General features: G+C 42.8%; 2 protein-coding genes across 24 annotated transcripts in view; one reads left to right on the top strand and one right to left on the bottom strand.

The window, feature by feature from the left end:
* PDE8B (phosphodiesterase 8B) overlaps positions 1-21,304 on the top strand; it is a 228,942-nt gene that overhangs the window by 172,570 nt on the left and 35,068 nt on the right. The window lies entirely within an intron of this gene.
* WDR41 (WD repeat domain 41) overlaps positions 16,706-21,304 on the bottom strand; it is a 99,101-nt gene continuing 94,502 nt past the window's right edge. For all 18 annotated transcript variants that reach the window (XR_012382031.1, XR_012382019.1, XR_012382027.1 and 15 more), the window contains one exon: positions 16,706-19,613. The gene's annotated coding sequence lies outside the window, so the exon portion shown is untranslated. The remainder of the gene's footprint in view (positions 19,614-21,304) is intronic.

Here is a 21,304-nt window from a genome sequence, read left to right as displayed (position 1 = left end):
TTGCAACCACGTGTGCCCCAATTCTACCCATCCTTTGTGGTCCCTCCCAAGTAGTGTCGAGTGCCATCCTCATCCTCCAACCCCCAAGTACCTTCTTTGCTGGGTATCACTCCCACCGTTACCACGGCCACTCGTGTGCCTAACTGCCCTCTCCTCTCTGGTGGGGTCACCAGCCTGTGCTTGTCTCAGTGAGCCCATCCTGCCTGGGGCAGCGTAGGTCCTGCAGCTGTGGGTCAGCTTGAATGGAATTGCATGTCAAGGTCCTGGCTTCCTGCCCCCTTCAAACCCTTCCTGCTTCACAGAGAAAGGAGGCAATCCCTTAGTACAGGACTTAGGGATGCAGCATCACAGGGCCACCTCTTTTCTGATGCTCTAAATAGAAACGTCTTTATTGCCGTGAATTAGCTGCTGTTCTGAGAAGAGTGGAAACGCAGAGCTCAGATACCTGAGCCATTGACGTCACCTAATGGTGCTGCACAGGCCTGGACAGACACTTAGATTTTCCAGTAACAAAGAATTTTTATGTCTCTGGCTAGCCACAGTGTTTTTCCTCCTCATCTAAGGAGGCTGAAGTGAACGGTGATGGGTCTGTGACGGGAAGGGCTCCCCAGAGGGTGGGAGCAGCCTGTCTGAAGGCGGTTCTGGCCGCACTGCTTTCTGGGGTTTAGCCTTGACGTCAAGATCCGCCCATGGGTTTGCATTTTAACAAGGAATGAAATTGTAAGCCAGGGTGCTATCTTCTGGTAGTGCCTGTCATCAGCAAAAATCCCTTTTCCTGGGTGAACCTTGTAGCTTTTTGCCAAGGGGCTGGAAGTGCTCAGGGAGGTTTGGTGGCTGTAAACACCATCTTCCACCACACACACTTGCTCCCCAAATATGCCAGGGATGGTCTCTGCCCTAGAAGCCATGGGGGTCATGGACAGATCAACAGGGTACATTTCTAGAGCATGGTGCAGGGGAGGTAGGAACCGAGAGCAGGAGAAGCACAGGACACAGGACCAAAGGAGACTGACTAGAATTTTTTTAGGTGTCATCTAAGACAAGGGGCAACAAATGATAGCCTCCAGGCCGAATGTGGTCGGTTTTGTATGTAAAGCTTTATTGGAATAGAGCCACACTTTGTGATGTCATGGTCCCTTTCCTACTTCAGCAGCAGAGAAGTTACTGCAGACACTATGTGGCTCACAAAGCCTAAGATGTTTACTCTCTGGCCCTCCACAGAAAAAGTTTGCCAACCCCATTTCAAGAGGATAATTTTCTTTTTGGACTACCCACTTTGCTAGGCCCGGGACAGTCCATCTGGCACCCCAGAAATGGCCCCCTCCGTGCACACACACACTTCTTTTGGCCCTTTGTTCGTGCCACCCCTGTACCCTGGTGCAGAGCCTGTCTCAGCCCCTTTAGACCCATAATACATGAGGATCTGTACCCTTCAGGCTTTTGCCTTTTTGTGAGGTCTAAATCCAAATCCAAATGCATGACTCAAAGTGGAATTTCAGGGACCTGCTACCATGGTCCAGGAGTCAAGCTCGTACTGGGAAAGGAGACTTCTAGATCCTGACTCCACACCAGCTTCTCCTAAGCTGGCCTGGTCAAAGCAGAGGGGCCTTCCCACTGGCGTCCCTACAGTGCCCACCCTTAGTGCATCTCCCATTCTCGCTTTTTCCTCCAGGCCTCGGGCATGGGAATATGGAGAGCACCGCTCTCCCAAAAGCCAGCATGCCAGGCGCAGGTGTGGAGCCTGGGTAGAGAGTACAGGAAGCCTGGGCAAGAGGGCGGTGGTGCAGTGTTGTGTGCTTAGGTCGGCTCCCCTGGGCCCTCTTCTCATGGATGGATGACTCCCGGGCCATGGAGAAGCCCCAGATTGGTGCAGAGGTTGCCTGTCCAGTAAGAGGAAGTCATTAGCTTTTGTGAAGTCAGGGAGCACAGGCACCCAGTGAAGAGCTCCAGAAAATATTCCCTGTCACTCTGCGGTAGAGCAGGGGAGGGGCCGTGACCCAGCTCAGCAGAGGCCTGTGGCTTTCTGGCTAATCGAGGTTCCAAGACAAAGACAGAGCAATCTGACCTGCCTTTTGCACAGGACTTTCCAGATCCGGGGTGGGGAGAGGGGAGAGAAGTACCTGATTTTGGAATTCCACTGACAACCTCTACATTCTCATTTAAGGGAAGAAAAGTTGTTTCAGCAATGAGAAACCCAGGAAGGACCTAATCTCTGAAAGAAGAATAGCTATTGAACTTGACTAAGTTAAGCTTAATGGAAAAACTTGTTTCTTCCATTGCAGACCAATGGGAGCATTGTCATAGCCTAACATCAGTCTGGGGATGGATGTTTGGAGGTCATTGCTTTGTTTTTTTAAAATACTGATTTATTTATGCGAGAGAGCGTAGTGGTGAGGGAGAGAAAAAGCAGACTCCGCGCTAAGTGCACCCAATACGGACTTGATGCAGGGCTCGACATCAACCCTGAGATCATGACCTGAGCGGAAATCAAGAGTTGGATGCTTAACCGACTGAGCCACTCAGGCGCCCCTGAGGGTCATTGCTTTAAAAACACGTTCACCTATGTAACTTGTTTGAGAATAGTAGGAGCAGCAATGGGAGCGGAATTGTCCCAAGTTTGCTGTGATGGAAACTTGCTTTGAGATCAATTTGGGGGGGTTCATTCATATTTTTATAGTCTGCTAATATTTAATCTTGACATTGTAAAGATTAGGAGAAAAAATAGAACTTTACTACAGTAATAATGCCCATGACTAAGCCTGTCAGAGGTGCCTAAAACAAGATACAAAGGGTATAGAGTGGCAGGGAGTAAGAAGGGAGAAAGAAGTCTCCAGGCTTGTGCAGGCTTTGTGTGGGGAAGGAGGGACTGGGCCCTGAGGAAGGCAAAAACAGTGGGAAGTTTAAGGGAATCAGATTAGGCTCAACATTGGAAAGAAAGAATGATTAGAATGGACCAGGACCCTATGTAGTTTGTGGGTAGTGAGTTCATCACCAAGGGAGGTATTCAAATAGTAGAAGGAGCACTCGGTAGGAAAAGCTGTCTGGGGAGGTCACTCACTGGCCAAAGGGTAGACTAGATCGCTGGTTCTCCAAGTGTGGTTCCCTGGAGCAGCAGTGGCCCTGGGACTTTGCTAGACCTGAGAAGTCAGACCTATAGAATCAACACTCCAAGGGTAGGGCCTGGACAGTCGGTTTTAACAAGCCCTCCCTGTGGGGCTGATTCATGCTAAAGTTGAAGAGCTATGGACAAGATGAGTGGCTGCCAGGCTCTGATACTATGAACTCAGATCACTGGTTCACGGATAGGGTCTCTTCTGGGTTAAATCTAGTCAGAAAAGATTTTTTTTCCACTTCTGGCCATCCAGCCCTCCTCCCCTCCTGAGTACAGAGACCCTGACCCACACTGCTCAGGACATTGCATTGCAGAGGACCCCCAGCTCTGCTCCAGCCACATCCAGCCTATGCCCTAGACTTGCACGTCCAGTCCTGAAATGTGGCTAGTTAGAGACAGGCTCCAGGTATAGACCACGTGCTCAACTTCGGAGTCTTAGTATGGACAAGAATGTAAATTATCTCATTAAAAGTATCATAGTCTTGTATTGATGCCATGTGACAATATCTTGTACATGTTATAGCTAAAATATTACTCAAATTAATTTTGCCTGTTTTTACTTTTTAATGTGGCTACTAGAAAATGTACAATCACACATGTGGTTTGGATTTGTGGCTCATGCAGTATTTCTGTGGGACAGCTGGTCTAGCCATTCCCTCTTTTGTCAAATTTTACCCTGAATCCCGCTTCCCTTTGACAGGTGCCAGGAGCCAACAGGCTGTGCATATAGTCTAGTTTGTGCCAGTGAGTCAGCAGCAGATCCCACGAGATGAAGCTGTGATCCATTCTCCTGGCCCCTGAGGATGCTCTCCCTATTACAGGAAGATGATCTGATGGGCACTTAAGCAGACCTTAAGGGAACACTTTTGTTTGGGGAGATGTGGGGCATCTTTTCATTAGTTCTCAAACTGCGACAGAAAGTTAGCTCTCACTTTAGAGCTCTTGGGTGGACAACGGGAACCTGGGTGCCTTGCCCACTGGCAGCTTCCTGCCCACTGCCCCCAGACCCATTCCCATTTCCCAGCCCAAGACTGGCCTTCTCTTGGGTCTGTCCTTGCCCTTCACTGCCCCTAGACCTCTATTCTCTCCATGTTTGCCAACTTCTGTTCCCCCTAACCCCTTCCTTCCTGGTAGGTGGCTTGGCCAGTAGGCTTTTCGTGATTTTTGGACTTGTCCTCTAGGGTGTGGCAGAACAGGGTCCTTAATACTAAGACAGTCTCCTAGCTCATGGTATTCTCTGTAAAACAGAAGAAGTGGCTGGTGCAGGCAACCAGGGGAGACAAGCACCCAGAATCCCGGGATGGTTTCTGCTCATTGCTAATCCCTAGTGATAAAAATGTTTGAATTTGTCCTAAATGCCCAATATTTGAGATCCGTCTCATGTTTTTAATGGCATCAGCTGTTTGCAGCTTCCTTGTCCTTCAGGACTCAACCCAGCTTCTCCTCCAAGAAAACTTCCAAAACCCGCCAGCCATGTCTCCCCCAAACCTGCCATGAGGGGACGGTGATGTTTCTTTTCTGCATCACCCGTCGGACTGTTAATTTTATCCTGCTTTGGATCAGTTCTCACCTTGGGGAAGGGATGCCACCATGTGTGCCCTGTAGACATCCAGAAATTACTTTGAAAACTACTTTTTACTCTCTAACATGGTAACCTTTGGAAAGTCTAGGAATTAAAGCTGAAGCTTCTGTCTAGTCCCAGATTAGTATTACATGTAGCATGTTGATCTCTCTGGAGCTAATGTGTCTCATGTGCTGTTAACTATTTTCCATGTTTTTCCAAGGCACCCATCCAAGTTTGACTTCTTAAAAGGAAGTTGGAGAAAAAGGGAACTGCAGTTGAAAACATGACCTCAGTTATCCCTGGAAGGGCCTATTCACATTTAGAAATGTTTCTTGTGTCATCAGCGTATTAGCATGATGCTGATTTGTGCACATGGACTTGACTCACAGTAGATGCTCCAAATATTTATCGATGTATTTGCTAAAGCCATTAAGTAAACAAAATTTTTCCGTTTAGCTTTAGTACATACTTACTTGAAGCTATTTAAAGAAAGGCCTCTGACGTTGCAAAACCACAATTTTTCCTGAGAACTACGTTGGAACTGCCAAACCCTGAGCAGACATAAATGGAGTACCTACTGTGTGTCTGAGGGTGCAGAGCCTCACTAGGAAGTCCCAGCGGGGAACAAAGACAGGCAGGGACACTGTGGATGCAGCGATGGAATTACATGTGTGGGGAAGTCTTGGGGCAAAGGAGAGGAGAGACACAGCTTTGTGGCTGGCATTGCAGGTGGCTGCTGTGGCCAGTCACGAAGGGCCGCTGGGGTCTGAAGCTGAGAGGGAGTTAGTTCCCTGGCTGACGAGGTGGAGGGTGAACCTGGAACATTCTGAGCATGCAGGCCTACACTGAGAACTGTCGGGGAGCAGGTAGACACAGGTGCCCTCACCCTGTCACGGCGGCTCGGTGCTGTGTGGTCAGCAGGACCGCAGGCCCCATTCTGAAGGATCTCCCAGTAGCTCATCATCATCTAAAAAAAATAAATAATATAAATTAAAAAATAGGGGGAGTAGGTGGCTTAGTCAGTTAAGCATCTGACTCTTGATTTCGGCGTGTTCACCTCTGTGTTGGTGCTGGGGGAGTTCATCGCTGTGGAAATGGAGGCCTCGGGGTGGCCAGAAGGTCTCTCAGGCCGTGGCATCGCCATGATGACTGGCAGGCCGTCGCAGGTGCAGGGCTGTGGCCCCCGGGGCGGGCACCTGGGCCTGTCGCCTTATTTTGGATAAGTCAGTCAACAGGGATTGTTGGAGCACTGGCTCTGGGGCTGTTTCCTGGATTCGGAGTTCAAGGTGGAATGAAAAGTGTAGCATCTTTAAAATATTTAATGGGGGGGGGGGGCGTTCGGGGTCCAGGCTTCGCTCCTGTCTGGCAGCCCCCTGGCGGCCAGCAAGGGCCCTTCAGTGCAGGGTATCCGCTCAGGACCTCTGTGCCAGGGCCGGCCGTGAGTCAGCCCACAGCAGCCCTTGCGGAGGCACAAAGCCCCTTCGGGGCTTCTCAATTCATCAGCTTCTACTGGGGCAAGAGGGTAAAGTGCTGGGGAAAAAGATCTGTCAAAAGTTCTTTTTAGACAATACTGACTGCTATTTGGAAACTTAGAAGAGGGGATATAAAATTTGGTTTCCCAAGAAAACACAAAGCAAGTATCTATAAAAATGAAAGGAAAAGCAACTCATTTCATAATGACTTTGCTCCCTCTGCAGCCGCTGGAGGTGAGGCAGCATTTTATTTTCTGGGACTTGGTCACGTTCCTCTGGGTTCGGTGGCCAGAGCAGTTAGTGGGTGGCTCTGGAGTGCGCTGTGCAGAAGCACCACCCCCTCTTGTGGCTGAACTCTTCTCTGGCCCAAGGCACGCTTGACACCCAGCGTTGCTGGCAGCATCCTTGACCTTTGATTCTCAGAATACCAATGGTAGCCTGAGAAGTTTTACATTTTGCTAGGGTTCTGACGTCACTGAGTCATAGACCTAAGTGAGTTGTCTGTGTATGCATCTTGGCATAAACAGCCCACAATTCTTTTTCTTTTTACTTTTTTTTTTTTTAAACACTTCTTCTCATAAACTGGCTCCACAGGGCATCCCTTGGGAGTGTAATTGTCACCTCCAACTCCTCAGCAGGGGCCAATGAAGCTGGCCTGGCTTTGGTAGCGAATACTTCCCCACGGGAGGATAGGGTTCCTCAAGGGTGGAAATCGTCTGATTCTCTGGAGAAATCGTGACTTTTAGCATTGCATTTTTGGTAGCATACTCAGAGAAGAAAGTGTGATTCATGATGGTCTTTCAGGTCCATCTTTTTTTCCTGCAGAAGAACATTAACTTTCTCCAGCATCACTGAGTTAAAGCCACCCCTTCATGCTCATCCATCCTGCACTCTGTGACAGATTCATCTTCCCAACGTGCCATCCAGATAATTTATTTTCATCTTAAAAACTTGCACTGGTTCCCTGTTGCCTGTGAGGTCTGTCCAGGTGACTTACAGCCCCAGCATGTGGCCCCTTGGCCCTCCTTTGGCATGGCACATGCTTTCTCCCATGGAACCTCCACTCCGGAAAGCTCAGCTTCTTGGCACACTTTTTAGTGTTCGCTCCCAAGCCCCAGATAGATATTCAAGGGCAGATTTAGGATCCAGTTCCTCCTGCTGAATGTCCCCTCCCCAGGCCCCGTGTCCCTTCCAAGCCTTGGCTGCACCAGCTGCATCACAGAGCCCAGCACTTGGTCAGGTTTCATCCCACTATGGTTACCGTTCCAAGGAGCTTCCAGTGTCTTCTTTCTTTCTTTAGGGCCTTAAGGGAGGTGACCGACACAGTTGACCCTTGAACAATGTGGAGGTTGCCCGTGCCGACCCCCAACACAAAACTGCATGTAAAAATTTGATTCCCCCAAAACTTAACTACTAATGGCTTACTAGTGAACAGAGGCTTTACTAATAAAAAAATCAATGCACACATATGTTGTGTGTTGTATGTATTATGTACTGTATTCTTACAATCAAGTAAGCTCAAGAAAATGTTTTAAGAAATGTTATAAGAGAAAATACATGTACAGTACTGTTCTGTATTTATTGATACTGTAGTTTACATCATCTGTTTACAAAATGAATCGTTAGTACCTATATCAATATCCTCTTATCTGACAGAGTGCTGTGTATGTTATACATCTTACACTGGACATCAAAAATGACAAGATAATGTGAAAAGGAAATTCCTATTTACAGTAACGATTCGTGCATTGACAACAAAGCGACACTGTGATTGCTTTATTATAGTCTAGTGTAATCGATATGGTTGCCTCATGGTAACCTAGCCTCTACGCTAGTGAATGAATCGTTATAAAATTTTTATGGCATATAGTGTTATAGTGCTACCTCTAATACAGTATTAGAAACGTTCTTACATTTTCTTAAAACCACTTACCTGTGATGATAGGCTGATACACAGTTTCTCCGATTATGAGAGAGAGCGGCAGTCTGTACGGTGAAGCCAGAAGACCCATGATGAATTTTATATTAAATGTCACCCGCCTTACGCCGGCGTGAGACTAGGCTGTCTGCTCCCGTCCAGGTGTGGCCCACGATGTCCTACGCGATGGCCGCTCAGGCGATGATGACACAGAAACATCTCACACGTTTCTTGCCCTACGGTTACCGGATTGCCACCCGAAGACGCTCAGATACACGCAGCTGATGAGTTTATTAAGTATGCGGCATGATGGTTTCCTCTTCATGAAGTGGAAGTGGGTTGTCATAAACACCTTCGCCGTCTGGGCTTCCCATGGAGTAGATGGAGGAGGAGGAACACAAGGAGTCGCCTTGCCGTCTCGGGGGGGCAGAGGCAGAAGACGTGGCGGGGGTCGATGGTGGGGGAGGCCAGAGAGGCAGGCGTGCTCGATGCTACTTTACAGAAATACATCCTAACGCCTGTCTGACTTTTTGGCTTTTTCATTTCTCTGCAAATACTTGTGTATGTTACCAACTCTTCTTGCACTGTTTGCTTTAGATTCAGAGCCTGTATCAGAGAAGGGTCCGTGTCATAAAAGAAGTCAAAAGCCGTCTTGAGTAATAAGAACGCCTCTGCCAGATGGTCTAATGGCGGTTACATTTTCTAGCACTGCTGCTTCTGCATCCCGTTCTTCCTCATCGGCGCTGGTTCAGAGGCACTCATGGCCGTCAAGTCATCTTCGGTTAATTCCGCTGGTGGGGTGTCTGTCCGCTCTGGAATTTCTCCAAGGTCCATATCTTGAAACCCTTTACTCCCTCCCCCACTCCCCCCCCTTTTTTTTTGCCACATCCACGCTCTTTCATTATTTCCTTGATTGGCTCTGTCATAGGCCTGGGAAGTCTTGCACAGCATCTAGGCACCGTTTTCTCCAGCAGGAATTTGTTGTTTTTGGTTTGAGGCTTTTACAGCTTTTTCTTTAATGGCAGTGGCACCTTCGACGGTGTAATCCTTGCAGACTGAGGGTGTTCTTCTGTTGGCGCTGTCTTCTGTGGCCTCAACAATCCTTTCTGGAGAGCACCATGTTTAATGAGCCTTAAAGGTCCTGATGATTCCCTGGATCTGGAGGCTGAGTAAGACACATTGTGTTTGGGGCAAGTAGACCACTTGGATGCCTTTGGTGTTGAACTCCTGGGCTTCTGGGTGGCCAGGGGCATTGTCCGGTATCAAAGGAACTTTAAAAGGCAGTCCCTTAACTAGCAAAGTACTTCCTGACTTCAAGGACAAAGCATCCACAAAACCAATCCAGAAAAATCCCATCATCCAGGCCCCGTTGGTGCACAGCTCTTGTGAAGCTGGCAGCTGGTATTGCTCTCTGCCTCTGAGACTCGGGTTTGCAGCTTTATAGACAGAAGAGTCCTGACCATAAAAGCTGACTTTATTTGCACAAAATAATAGTTAGCCTTTCCATTCCTGCCTTAATTCTGGTGCTCCTCTCTTCTCTACTAATATCCTTCATGGCATTTTTTTCCCCAGAGCAAAACACTTTATCTGTATTAAAAGTCTGTACACAGAGGTGTCTCTGCTCCTCCATGATTTTCTTCATGAGGTCTGTGAACTTGTCTGCTGCTCTTGCTTGGCAGAAGCTGCTTCTCCTGTTCTCTTGGTATTTTAAAATTCAAACCTCTTAAAATGTCAGACCATCCTTGGCTGGCATTAAATTCTCCAGCTTCGGATCCCTCACCTTTCTTTTGCCTTGCCATGTAATGACATTTTCCTCAAATCATACGAGAGTCTATGGGTGTGCCTTTCTCTTTTACAGTTTATTATTTTTTCATTTCATTTTTAATTTTTTAATGAAGTATAATTAACGTACAGTGTTATAATCATTTCAGGGGTCCAGCATATTGATTCAACAATTCTATACATTGCTCAGTGCTCACTATGATAAGTGTAGTCACCATCTGTCCCCGTTCAATGTTATTACAATATTATTGACTATATTTCCTATGCTAACCTTTTCCTATCTGAAACTTATTTAAGTTTTTTTAAAAAATTTTATTTATTTATTTGACAAACACAGCGAGAGAGGGAACACAAGCAGGAGGAGTGGGAGAGGGAGAAGCAGGCTTCCCGCTGAGCAGGGAGCCCGACGTGGGGCTCTGAGACTTACTTATTTTATAACTGGATGTTTGTGTCCCTTACTCCCCTTGATCTATTTTGTCCATCCCTCCACCCACCTCCCTTCTGGCAACCCCCAGTTTGTTCTCTGTGTTTAGGAGTCTTTTTTGTTCATTTGTTTTGTTTTTTAGATTCAACATATAAGTGAAATCATATAGTTTGTTACTCTGTGTGACTTACTGTGTGTGACTTACTTCACTTAGCGTCATGCCCTCTAAGTCCATTCATGGTGCCACAAATGGCAAGATCTCATTATTCTTTTATGCTTGAGTGATAATCCATTGTACGAATTTATATACTCCATCTTTATCCACTCATCTGTTGATGGACACTTGAGTTGCCTCCATATCTTGGTTATTGTAAATAATGCTGCAATAAATATATAGGGGTGCATGTATCTTTTCCAATTAATGTTTTCATTTTCTTTGGGTAAATAGAAGTGGAATTCTTGGGTCATACAGTATTTCTATTTTGAAATTTTTGAGGAATCTGCATCCCGTTTTCCAGTGGTTGCCCCAATTTATATTCCCACCAACAGTGCACGAAGGTTCCCTTTTCTCCACAACCTCACTGACATTTGTTTTTCCCTTGTCATTGTCATGCTAGCCATTCTGGCTGGTATGAGATGATATATATAGCCATTTTGATTTGCATTTTTCCGATGATTAGTGATGCCAAGCATCTTTTCATGTCTGTTGGTCATCTGTATGCTTTCTTCAGAAAAATGTGTATTCAGGTCCTCTGCCCATGTCTTAATTAGATAGTTTGGTTTTGTGGTATTGACTTGTATTAAATTTTTTATATATTTTGGATATTAACCTTTTATTAGATATATCATGTGCAAATTCTTCTTCCATTCAGTAGGTTGCCTTTTGGTTTTGTTATGTCTTCCTTTGCTATGCAAAACTTTGTATTATTGTGAAGCCCCAGTAGTTTATTTTTGCTTTTGCTTCCCTTGCCCGAGGAGACCTATCCATAAATACCCTGCTAAGGGTGATATCCAAGAGATTCCTGCCTGGTTTCTTGAAGGAGTTTTATGGTTTCAGGACTCATATTTAGGTATTTACTCCATCTGGAGTTTCTTTATGCATACGGTGTAAGAAAATGGTCCAGTTTCATTCTTTTGTATGTAGCTGTCCAGTTCTTCCAATACCATTATTGAAGACTGTCTTTTTCCCACTGTATGTTCTTGCTTCGTCATAGATTAATTGACTGTATAGCTGTGGGTTTATTTCTGGGCTCTCTATCCTGTTCTGTTGATCTATGTATTTGTTTTTGTGACAGTACCATATTGTTTTGCATACTCTAGTTTTGTAGTGTATCTTAGATTCTGGGCTTGTGATACCTCCAGCTTTGTTCTTTTCTCTCGAGGTTGCTTTGGCTATTCGAGGTCTTTTGTGGCTCCATACAAATTTTAGGGTAATTTTGCTAGCTCTATGAATTATGCTCTTTGTGTTTTGATGGGGATAGTATTGAATGTGTAGATTGCTGAGGGTAGTATGGACATTTTGATAGTATTAATTCTTTGAATAGATGAGCATGGTGTATTTTTCCATTTGTTTATTTTGTCTTCAGTTTCTTTCACCCGTGTTTGAGAGTTCAGAATAGAGATCTTTTACATCCTTAGTTAAATTTATTCCTAGGGTTTTATTCTTTTTGGTAAAATTGTAAATGGAGCTGTTTTCTTCTTTTTCTGCTACTTTATTGTTAGTATGTAGAAATAGAACAGATTTCTGTGTATTAATTTTGTATCCTGTAACATCAGTGGATTCATTTATTCTAATAACTTTTTGGTGGAGTCTTTAGGCTTTTCTGTGTATCGTAAGTATCATGTCATGTGCAAATAGTGGAAGTTTTATTTCTTCTCAATTCCAATGCCTTTTACTTCTTGTCTGAATGCTGTGGCTAGGACTTCCTGTACTATGTTGAATAAAAGTGGTGAGAGTGGACATCCTTGTCTTGTTCCTGATGTTAGAGGTAAAGCTTTTATTTTTTCACTTTCGAGCATGATGTTAGCTGTGAGTTTTTCCATCTATGGCCTTTGTTATGTTGAGTTTACATTCCTTCTGTAATGACTTTGTTGAGTGTTTCTATTATGAATGGATGTTGAATTGTGTCAAATGCTTTTTCTACATCTAGTGGTATGACCATTATTCTTTTTATCTTTTCTCTTGTTAATGTGTTGTATCACTTTGATTTGTTAATATTGAACCACCTTTGCATCCTTGAAATAAATCCTACTTGGTTGTAGTGAATGATTTTTCTAAAGTATTGTTGAATTTGGTTTCCTAATATTTTGTTGAGGACTTTTGCACCTATGTTAATCAGGGATATTGTCCTGTAATTTTTTTTTTTTTTTGGTGTTTTTGTCTGCTTTTGGTATCAGAGTAATGCTATCCTCATAGAATGAATTTGGGAATGTTCTTTCCTCTGGTACTTTTAGGAATAGTTTGAGGAGAGGTATTAATTCTTCTTGAAATGTTTGGTGGAATTCCCCTATGAAGCCATTTGGTTCAGGACTTATTGTTGGGAGTTTTTTGATTACCAATTCAATTTTGTTAGTAGTAATTAGTCTTTTGAGATTTTCTATTTCTTCCTGATTCAGTCTTGGAAGATTGTGTGTTTCTAGAAATTATCCATTTCTTTTAGGTTATCCATTATGTTGGTGTATTTTTTTTTTTTGGATTTGTCTCTTATAATTCTTTGTATTTATGTGATGGTGTAACATTTTCTCTTTATTTTTTAATAAATTTTTATTTTAATTCCACTATAGTTACCATACTGTATTACATTAGTTACAGGTGTATAATATAATGATTCAGCAATCCCCTACATCACTGAGTGCTCTTCACAACAAGTACCCTCCTTACTCCCCATCACCTAGTTCACCCATCCTCACCTCACCCACCTCCCCTCTGGTTAACCATCAGTTCTCTATAGTTAAGAGTCTGTTTCTTTTCTTATTTTAATTCCAGTATAGTTAACATATAGTGTTATATTAGTTTCAGGTATACAATATAGTGCTTCAACAATTCCATACATCACTCTGTGCTCATCATGACCTGTCCACTCCTTAATCCCTGTCACCTATTTGACCCATCCCCTCATCTTCTTCCCCTCTGGTAATCATCAGTGTGTTCCCTGTAGTTAAGATTCTCTTTCTTGGTTTGTCTCTTTCTCTTTTTTTTCCCCTTTGCTCATTTGTTTTGTTAAATTCCACGTATGAGTGAAATCGTATAGTATTTGTCTTTCTCTGACTGACTGATTTCACTTAGCATAATACTCTAACTCCATCCATGTCTTTACAAATGTTAAGATTTCATTCTTGGGGTGCCTGGGTGGCTCAGTCATTAAGCGTCAGCCTTTGGCTCAAGTCATGATCCCAGGGGCCTGGGATCAAGCCCCGCATTGGGCTCCCTGCTCAGCGGGAAGCCTGCTCCTCCCTCTCCCACTCCCCCTGCTTGTGTTCCTGCTCTCGCTATGTTCCCGTCAAATAAATAAATAAAATCTTTATAAAAAACAAAAACAAATGTTAAGATTTCATTGTTTTATGACTCAGTAATATGCCATTGTATGTATATATGCCACATCTTCTTTATCCATTCATGTGTAGGTGGACACTTGGGCTGCTTCCATCTCCTGGCTATTATAAATAATGCTGCTGTAAACATAGGAGTCCAGTATCCCTTTGAATTACTGTTTTCATATTCTTTGGCTAAATGCCAGTAGAGCAATTGTTGGATCATAGAGTAGTTCTATTTCTAAATATTTTAGGAACCCCCATACTGTCTTCCATAGTGGCTGCACCAGTTTGCATTCCCACCAGCAGTGCAAGAGGGTTACTTTTTCTCCACATCCTCGCCAACCCCTGTTGATTCTGGTGTTGTTGATTTTAGCCATTCTGACTGGTGTGAGGTGATAGCTCATTGTAGTTTTGACTTGAATTTTCCTGATGATGAGTAATGTTGAGCATCTTTTCATGTGTCTGTTGGTCATCTGGATGTCTTCCTGGGGAAAATGTCTGTTCATGTCTTCTGCCCATTTTTTTAAATTGGATTATTTGTTTTTTGGGTGTTGAGTTGTAGAAGTTCTTTATATATTTTGGAAGCTAACTGCTGGATATGTCATTTGCAAATATCTTTCCCATTCAGTAGGTTGTCTTTTAGTTTTATTCATTGTTTCCTTTGCTGTGCAGAAGCTTTTTATTTTGATGTGATCTCAATAGTTTATTTTTGCTTTTATTTCCCTTGCTTTAGGAGACCTATCCAGAAAAATGATGCTATGGCCAATGTCAGAGAATTTCTCTATCTGTGCTCTCTTCTAGGATTTTTATGGTTTCACGTCTCATATTTAGCTTCTTAATCTATTTTGAGTTTGTATGGTGTAAGAAGTAGTCCAGTTTCATTATCTTTCATGTAGCTGTCCAGTTTGCCCAACATTATTTGTTGAAGAGACTGTCTTTTTCCCATTGCACATTTTAGCCTCCTTTGTCGAAGAGGCAATTGACCACATAACTGTGGGTTTATTGCTGGGTTTCTTATCCTCCGTTGATCTATGTGTCTTTTTTTTTCCCAATACCATACCTGTTTTGGTTACTGCAGTTTTGTAATATAACTTGAAGTCTGTAATTGTGATACCTCCAACTTTTTTTTTCATTTTTCAAGATTGCTTTGGCTATTCAGGATCTTTTGTGTTTCCATACAATTTTAGTATTATTTGTTCCAGTTATGTGAAAAATGCTGTTGGTATTTTGATAGGAATTGCATTAAATGTATTGATTGTTGTGGGTAGTATTATAACCATTTTAACAATATTCTTCCAATCTCTAAGCATGGAATATCTTTCCATTTCTTAGTGTCATGTCCAATTTCTTTCATCAGTGTTTTATAGTTTTCAGAGTACAGGTATTTTACCTCTTCGGTTAATTTTATTCCTAGGTATCTTATTTTTGGTGCAATTGTAAATGGGATTATTTTCTTAATATCTCTTCCTGCTTCGTTATTAGTGTATAGAAATGCAATGAACTTCTGCATATTGATTTTGTATCCTGTGACTTTACTGAATTCATTTATCAGTTCTGTGGTTTTTCGGTGGAATCTTTAGGGTTTCTATATATAGGATTATGTCATCTACAAATAGTGAAAGTTGTATTTCTTCCTTACCAATTTGGATACAATTTATTTCCTTTTGTTGTATGATTGTGCAGCCAGGACTTCCAGTAGTATGTTGGATACAAATAGTCAAAGTGGACATCCTTGTCTTGTTCCTGAACTTGGGGGAAAAGCTCACAGTTTTTCCCCACTGAAGATGATTTTAGCTGTGGGTTTTTCATTTATGGCCTTGATTGTGTAGGTATGTTTTCTCTAGACCTACTTTGTTGAGGGTTTTTACCCTCAATGGTTGTGGTACTTTGTCAGATGCTCTTCTGCATTTCTTGCAAGGTGGGATGCAAGGGTGCTCTTCTGCATCTATTGAAATAATCATATAGTTCTTTTCTCTTACTCATGTGATGTATCACATTGATTTGTGAATATTGTAACACCCTTGCATCCCAGGAATAAATCCCATTTGATAGTGGTAAATGAATTTTTTAAAAAGATTTCATTTATTTATTTGAGAGGGTGAGAGAGCGAACAAGCATGAGCACAAGAGCAGGGGGAAGGAGAAGCAGACTCCCCACTGAGCAGGAGTCTGATGCGGGGCTCAATCCCAGGACCCTGAGCCGCAAGCAGACCCTTAAACCAACTGAGCCATTCTGGTGCCCCTGAATTTTTTAATACATTGTTGAATTTGGTTGGCTTGTATTTTGTTGAGGATTTTTGCATCTATGTTCATCAGAGATACTGTCCTGTAGTTGTCTTTTTTTTTTTTTTTGTGGTGTTTTTATCTGGTTTTGGAATCAGGGTAATGCAGGCCTCATAGAATGAATTTGGAAGTTTTCTTTCCTTTTCTATTTTTTGGATTAGTTTGAGAAGAAGAGGTATCAGTTCTTCTTTAAGTGTTCTGTAGAATTAGCCTGTGAAGATGTCTGGTCCTGGACTTTTTTGGTGTTGGGAGTTTTTTGATTACTGATTCAATTTCCTTGCTGGTAATTGGCCTCTTCAAATTTTGTATTCCTGCTTCAGTTTTGGGAGGTTATATGTTTCTAGGACTTTATCCATTCTTCTAGGTTGTCCAGTTTGTTGGAATATACTTTTTCATAATATTCTCTTACAATTATATTTCTGTGATGTGGGTTGTTACTTGGTGTCATGTTTTAGAATACCCTCAACTTATTTTTTAATCCTCAGCATCCCACCCTTGCAAAATACTATCTTTGGCACTTCTGAACCAGTTTACTGAGACCCTCTCTTTTGTTTTCTAACACACCCCAGTGCCTAAAGCATGACCTGGCACATGGTAGACATTCAACAAACAATGAATAGATGCATCGTGACAGTACTTGTATTTTGTCCCCTGTTACACAATAAATCACTGGAAAGCAGAGACTGTGTTCTAACCATCTTTGTCTCTTAGGCCCAATAAATATTTCTTGAGTTGAGCTAGATAAGTGAGCTAGTAATTAGCCATGCCCTTTTTCTTCTGGAGGTGATCACAAAATGTAAACAAAGATTCTACTGAACAGCATTCTCAGAACCTCAGGACACACAATGATAAAGCTGTTTTACTCTTCTGTTCTCTCATTATTATTAATATTTCCTTTGTGAGGTCCTGTCTCTGCCGTAGCTATCAAAGGGCCTGATTTATGAAGTGAAGGTCCTGCCGATTGCTTCTGTCTTAGGCTAATGGCGGTGCAAATGAAGCTCTGGTGTCATTAAACACTTGAATGACTCTCTGTTAAGCTCTAGTGGAACAGAAGTGGGAAACTGGGATCTTTGCAATTCCCTCATTCCCCTGACAAAATCTAGCAGGCATAGGAGTTTACACATAAAAGTGTTTTGCAAAAGTGCCATCAGTCCGTGACAGTTCTTTAAGAGCAAGAAACTTGAAGCCAGATGAAATTTCTTTCTGAAGCTATTGATACGTTTCTCTTCATCACTGAGCAGTGAGGGGACACAGGCTAAGTGAGTGACAGCAGAGAAGTGAGAAACACACCACATGCACTCAATGTAGGCTTTAAAGGAAATGATTTTGTAAACTAAAATCAGTACTGAAATAATAAACAATAGAAACATCCCTGAATCCAGATTCTCAACAAACAGGACACATCTGTGAGAGAGAGAAGGCTAAGGGAACCAGCACTATCTGGGTGCCCTCTATGGGCTAGTCCAGTGGTTCTCAAAGAAAGGCCACCTGGTCAGCAGCCTCAACCTCACGGGGAACCTGTTAAACACAAATTCTCAGGCCCCAACCCAGTTCTACTGAAACAGAAATTATGGGAGTGGAGCCTAGCAACGTGCTTTCACAACCTTCCAGGTGATTCTGGTAAAGACAAGCCTGGGGGCGCCTGGGTGGCTCAGTCGTTAAGCGTCTGCCTTCGGCTCAGGTCATGATCCCAGGGTCCTGGGATCGAGCCCCGCATCGGGCTCCCTGCTCAGTGAGGAGTCTTCTCCCTTTCCCTCTGCCGCTGCCCCTGGTAGTACTTGCTCGCTGTCTCTCAAATAAATAAATAAAAATCTTAAAAAAAAAAAAAAAAACAAGCCTGGAAGCTACTGGGCTTGGCATTTTGCACACGTGATTTCACTTGATCTTTGTAGATCCTGAATAGTAGGCATTGGTCCCCATTTACCCATGAGAAAACTGAGACTCAGTGAAGCTCATACATTCCCCAGGTTTATACAACTGGAAATGGAGCTATTAAAACATCTGTTGGCAAGCCTGAGATTTTTCCACTTAAATCAGTGCTCCGCAAACTGTGATGTTAAAATCACCTGGAGATAACTGTTAAAATACAGATTCCAATTCAGTGGGTCTGAGAGTAGGTAGTTTTGATAGGCTCCCAGGTGTCAGCAAAGTTGCTGGTGCCCAGTGCACTCTGAGTACAGGGGTCCCCCGGTATTACAGCATGGCCCCCACATCCACAGCCTTGGCCTCCTCTAGGAACTTGTTAGAGATACAAATTCTAGGCTCCACCCAGACCTAGTGAATCAGAAACTTGAGGGGTGCCCCCCAACCTATTTTAATAAGCCCTTAAGGCAATTTTGATTCATGCTGAAGTTTAAAAACCATGATCATATTTCCATATTAGAAAACTCACTGTTTACCAGGTATGAAGTAAAGTGGTGCTTACATTGTAGGTATTTGAAAGCCATTAAAAGAGAAACTGGACAAGGGAAAAAAAGATAAAACATGTAAACCCGAAAGGCACCTTGGATTAAGTGTGTTTCCACGAGATAAAGATAAAAAAGGGAATTATCACTGGCTATCTGATGAGTGCTGCTTTGTAACGGCTCTTGCCAGTGCACGTTGGCCGTGGGGCCAGTGGGCACTAGCCCTGAGCGAAGAAAATGTTGACTGGGGGATACTGGTGATACCCAAACATACTAGATCTAGCATTGCACAGAAGAGGGACACTTAAATTTTTCCCAGAAAATCCCAAACAGCAGAGAGGAGATAAAATCTGTTCCTCTTTGGCATATGGCAAATTTTCTAAAAACAACTTGGGATTTTTCTTTTTAACCTAGTGTAATCTGAAAAGTTCAAATGCATTAGCATTTATATCAGATCAATGCATGTTGCTTCGACAAAGTAATATTTTAAGTTTAAGATAAAAGGGGAGAGATGATGTTGTATCGAGTATGTTAGGCTCATATAATTAACTGAAGTGGAGAGATGTGACACCAGCGTCAGGATTGGCATGTATGCAGTTTCTCCTCTGTCTTGGTGCGCCGGTATTTTGAGAACCCAGACTCAGAATACGTGTAAACAGTGGCAGCGGCCGGCCGGCCCGTGGTTTAGGAGCTGTGTAAAGTTGATCGCTGGGCACGGGGATCCAAAATGTTGTATTGGGTGTTTTGTTGCCGTGTTTGGGGAACACTGTTTGGTGTTGGTTTGCTGTTTGGGTGGGAATTTTGAGAAGTGTATTATCAAATAGCTTTTGAAAATAGAGTAGACAGAAAACATCTTTGATCTATGCATCAAATACTTTTAGCATCCGAGGGAATACTCATCAAAGCATCTTCAGTAAAGAAAGATGATCAAAGAAATGCTGTGTTCTACCGGCCGCACTGCCCTTCTTGTTACATGTAAATGAAGGGAGGGTCTCCAACGACTGTGTTCCTGTGATCACATGTCTCATCGGCACTTGGGCTCCACTGTATCTCCGAAGTCTTGTCACACACACAGAAGCCTTCAGTTCTGTCTTGAAGTTGTTGATCAGGTATGTTCAATCTTAAAAAGAAAACATTTCTTAATACGTTGACTTTGCAAGCAACACTAATTATTTTAGAGAATAGTACTTGTCTTCATTGAACCTGGAGTTTTACCCCTTTTCATAATATTTGGGGGTAAGGGTGACACAAAAACAATATACAGGCATACTTTGGAGACACTACAGGCTTGGCTCCAGATCACTGCGATGAAGTGACTATCTCAATAAGGCAAGTGAAATGAAGTAGTGGGTCTCCCAGCGCATATAAAATTTATGTTTATACTATACTGTTGTCTCTTAACTCTGTAGTAGCATTATGTCTAAAAAGCAATGTACAGGGCACCTGGGTGGCTCAGTTGGTTAAGCAACTGCCTTCGGCTCAGGTCATGATCCTGGAGTCCCAGGATCGAGTCCTGCATCGGGCTCCCTGCTCAGCAGGGAGTCTGCTTCTCCCTCTGACCTTCCTCCCTCTCATGCTCTCTCTCTACCACTCTCTCTCAATAAATAAATAAAAATCTTAAAAATAAAATAAATAAAAAGCAATGTACATACCTTAATTTAAAAATACTTTATTTATTTAAATTTTAGGTAGTTAACATACAGTGCAGTACAGGTTTCTGGAGTAGAATTCAATGATTCATCACTTACATACAACACCCAGTGCTCATCCTAACAAGTGCCCTCCTGAATGCCCATCACCCCTCTAGCCCCTCCCCCCACCTCACTCCATCAACTCTCTGTTGGTTTTTTATCATTAAGAGTTTCTCATGGCTTGATTCCTTCTCTCCTTTTTTTCTTTACCCCATTTCCATATGATCATCTGTTTTCTTTCTTAAATTCCACATAGGAGTGAAATCATATGGTATTTACGTCTTTCTCTGATCGACTTACTTAACTTAGCATGATAGACTCTAGCTCCATCCATGTCATTGCAAATGGCAAGATTTCATTCTTTTTGATGGCTGAGTAATGTTCTATTGTGTATGTGTGTGTCTGTATATGTATATACATATATATTCTATTGTATATTGTATATAGTATATAGTAATATTGTGTGTGTGTATATATATATATATCACATCTTCTTTGTTCATCAGTTGATAGACATTTGGGCTCTCTCCATAGTGTGGCTGTTATTGATAATGCTGCTATAAACATCAGGATGCCTGTATCCCTGTATTTTTGTGTCCTTTGAGTAAATACCTAGTAGTATAATTCCTGGATCATAGGGTGGTTCTGTTTTTAACTTTTGGAGGAACCTCCATACTGTTTTCCAGAGTGGCTGCACCAGTTTGCATTCCCACCAACAGTGCTAGAGAGTTCCCCTTTCTCCGCATCCTCGCCAACACCTGTTGTTTCTTATGTTATTGATTTTAGCCATCTTGACAGGTGTGAGATGAGGTGTCTCTTAGCCATCTGGATGTCTTTTTTGGTAGTGTCTACTCATGTTTTCTGCCCATTTCTTAACTGGGTTATTTGTTTTTTGGGTGTTGAGTTTGAGAAATTCCTCATGTATTCTGGATACTAGCCCTTTATCTGATACATCATTTGCAAATATCTTCTCCTATTCTGTAGGCTGCCTTTAGTTTTGTTTATTGTTTATTGTTTCCTTTGCTGTGCAGAAGTTTTTATCTTGATGAAGTCCCAATAGTTCATTTTGCTTTTGTTTCCCTTGCCTTTGGTAATGTGTCTAACAAGGAGTTGCTGTGGC

This window comes from Callorhinus ursinus, unplaced genomic scaffold (assembly GCF_003265705.2).
Source record: "Callorhinus ursinus isolate GAN/ISIS: 27379988/994484 unplaced genomic scaffold, GSC_fseal_2.0 scaffold23, whole genome shotgun sequence".
Lineage (NCBI taxonomy): Eukaryota > Metazoa > Chordata > Mammalia > Carnivora > Otariidae > Callorhinus > Callorhinus ursinus.
Note: the sequence above shows the minus strand (reverse complement) of the source record. Positions and strands in the feature narration are given on the sequence as shown.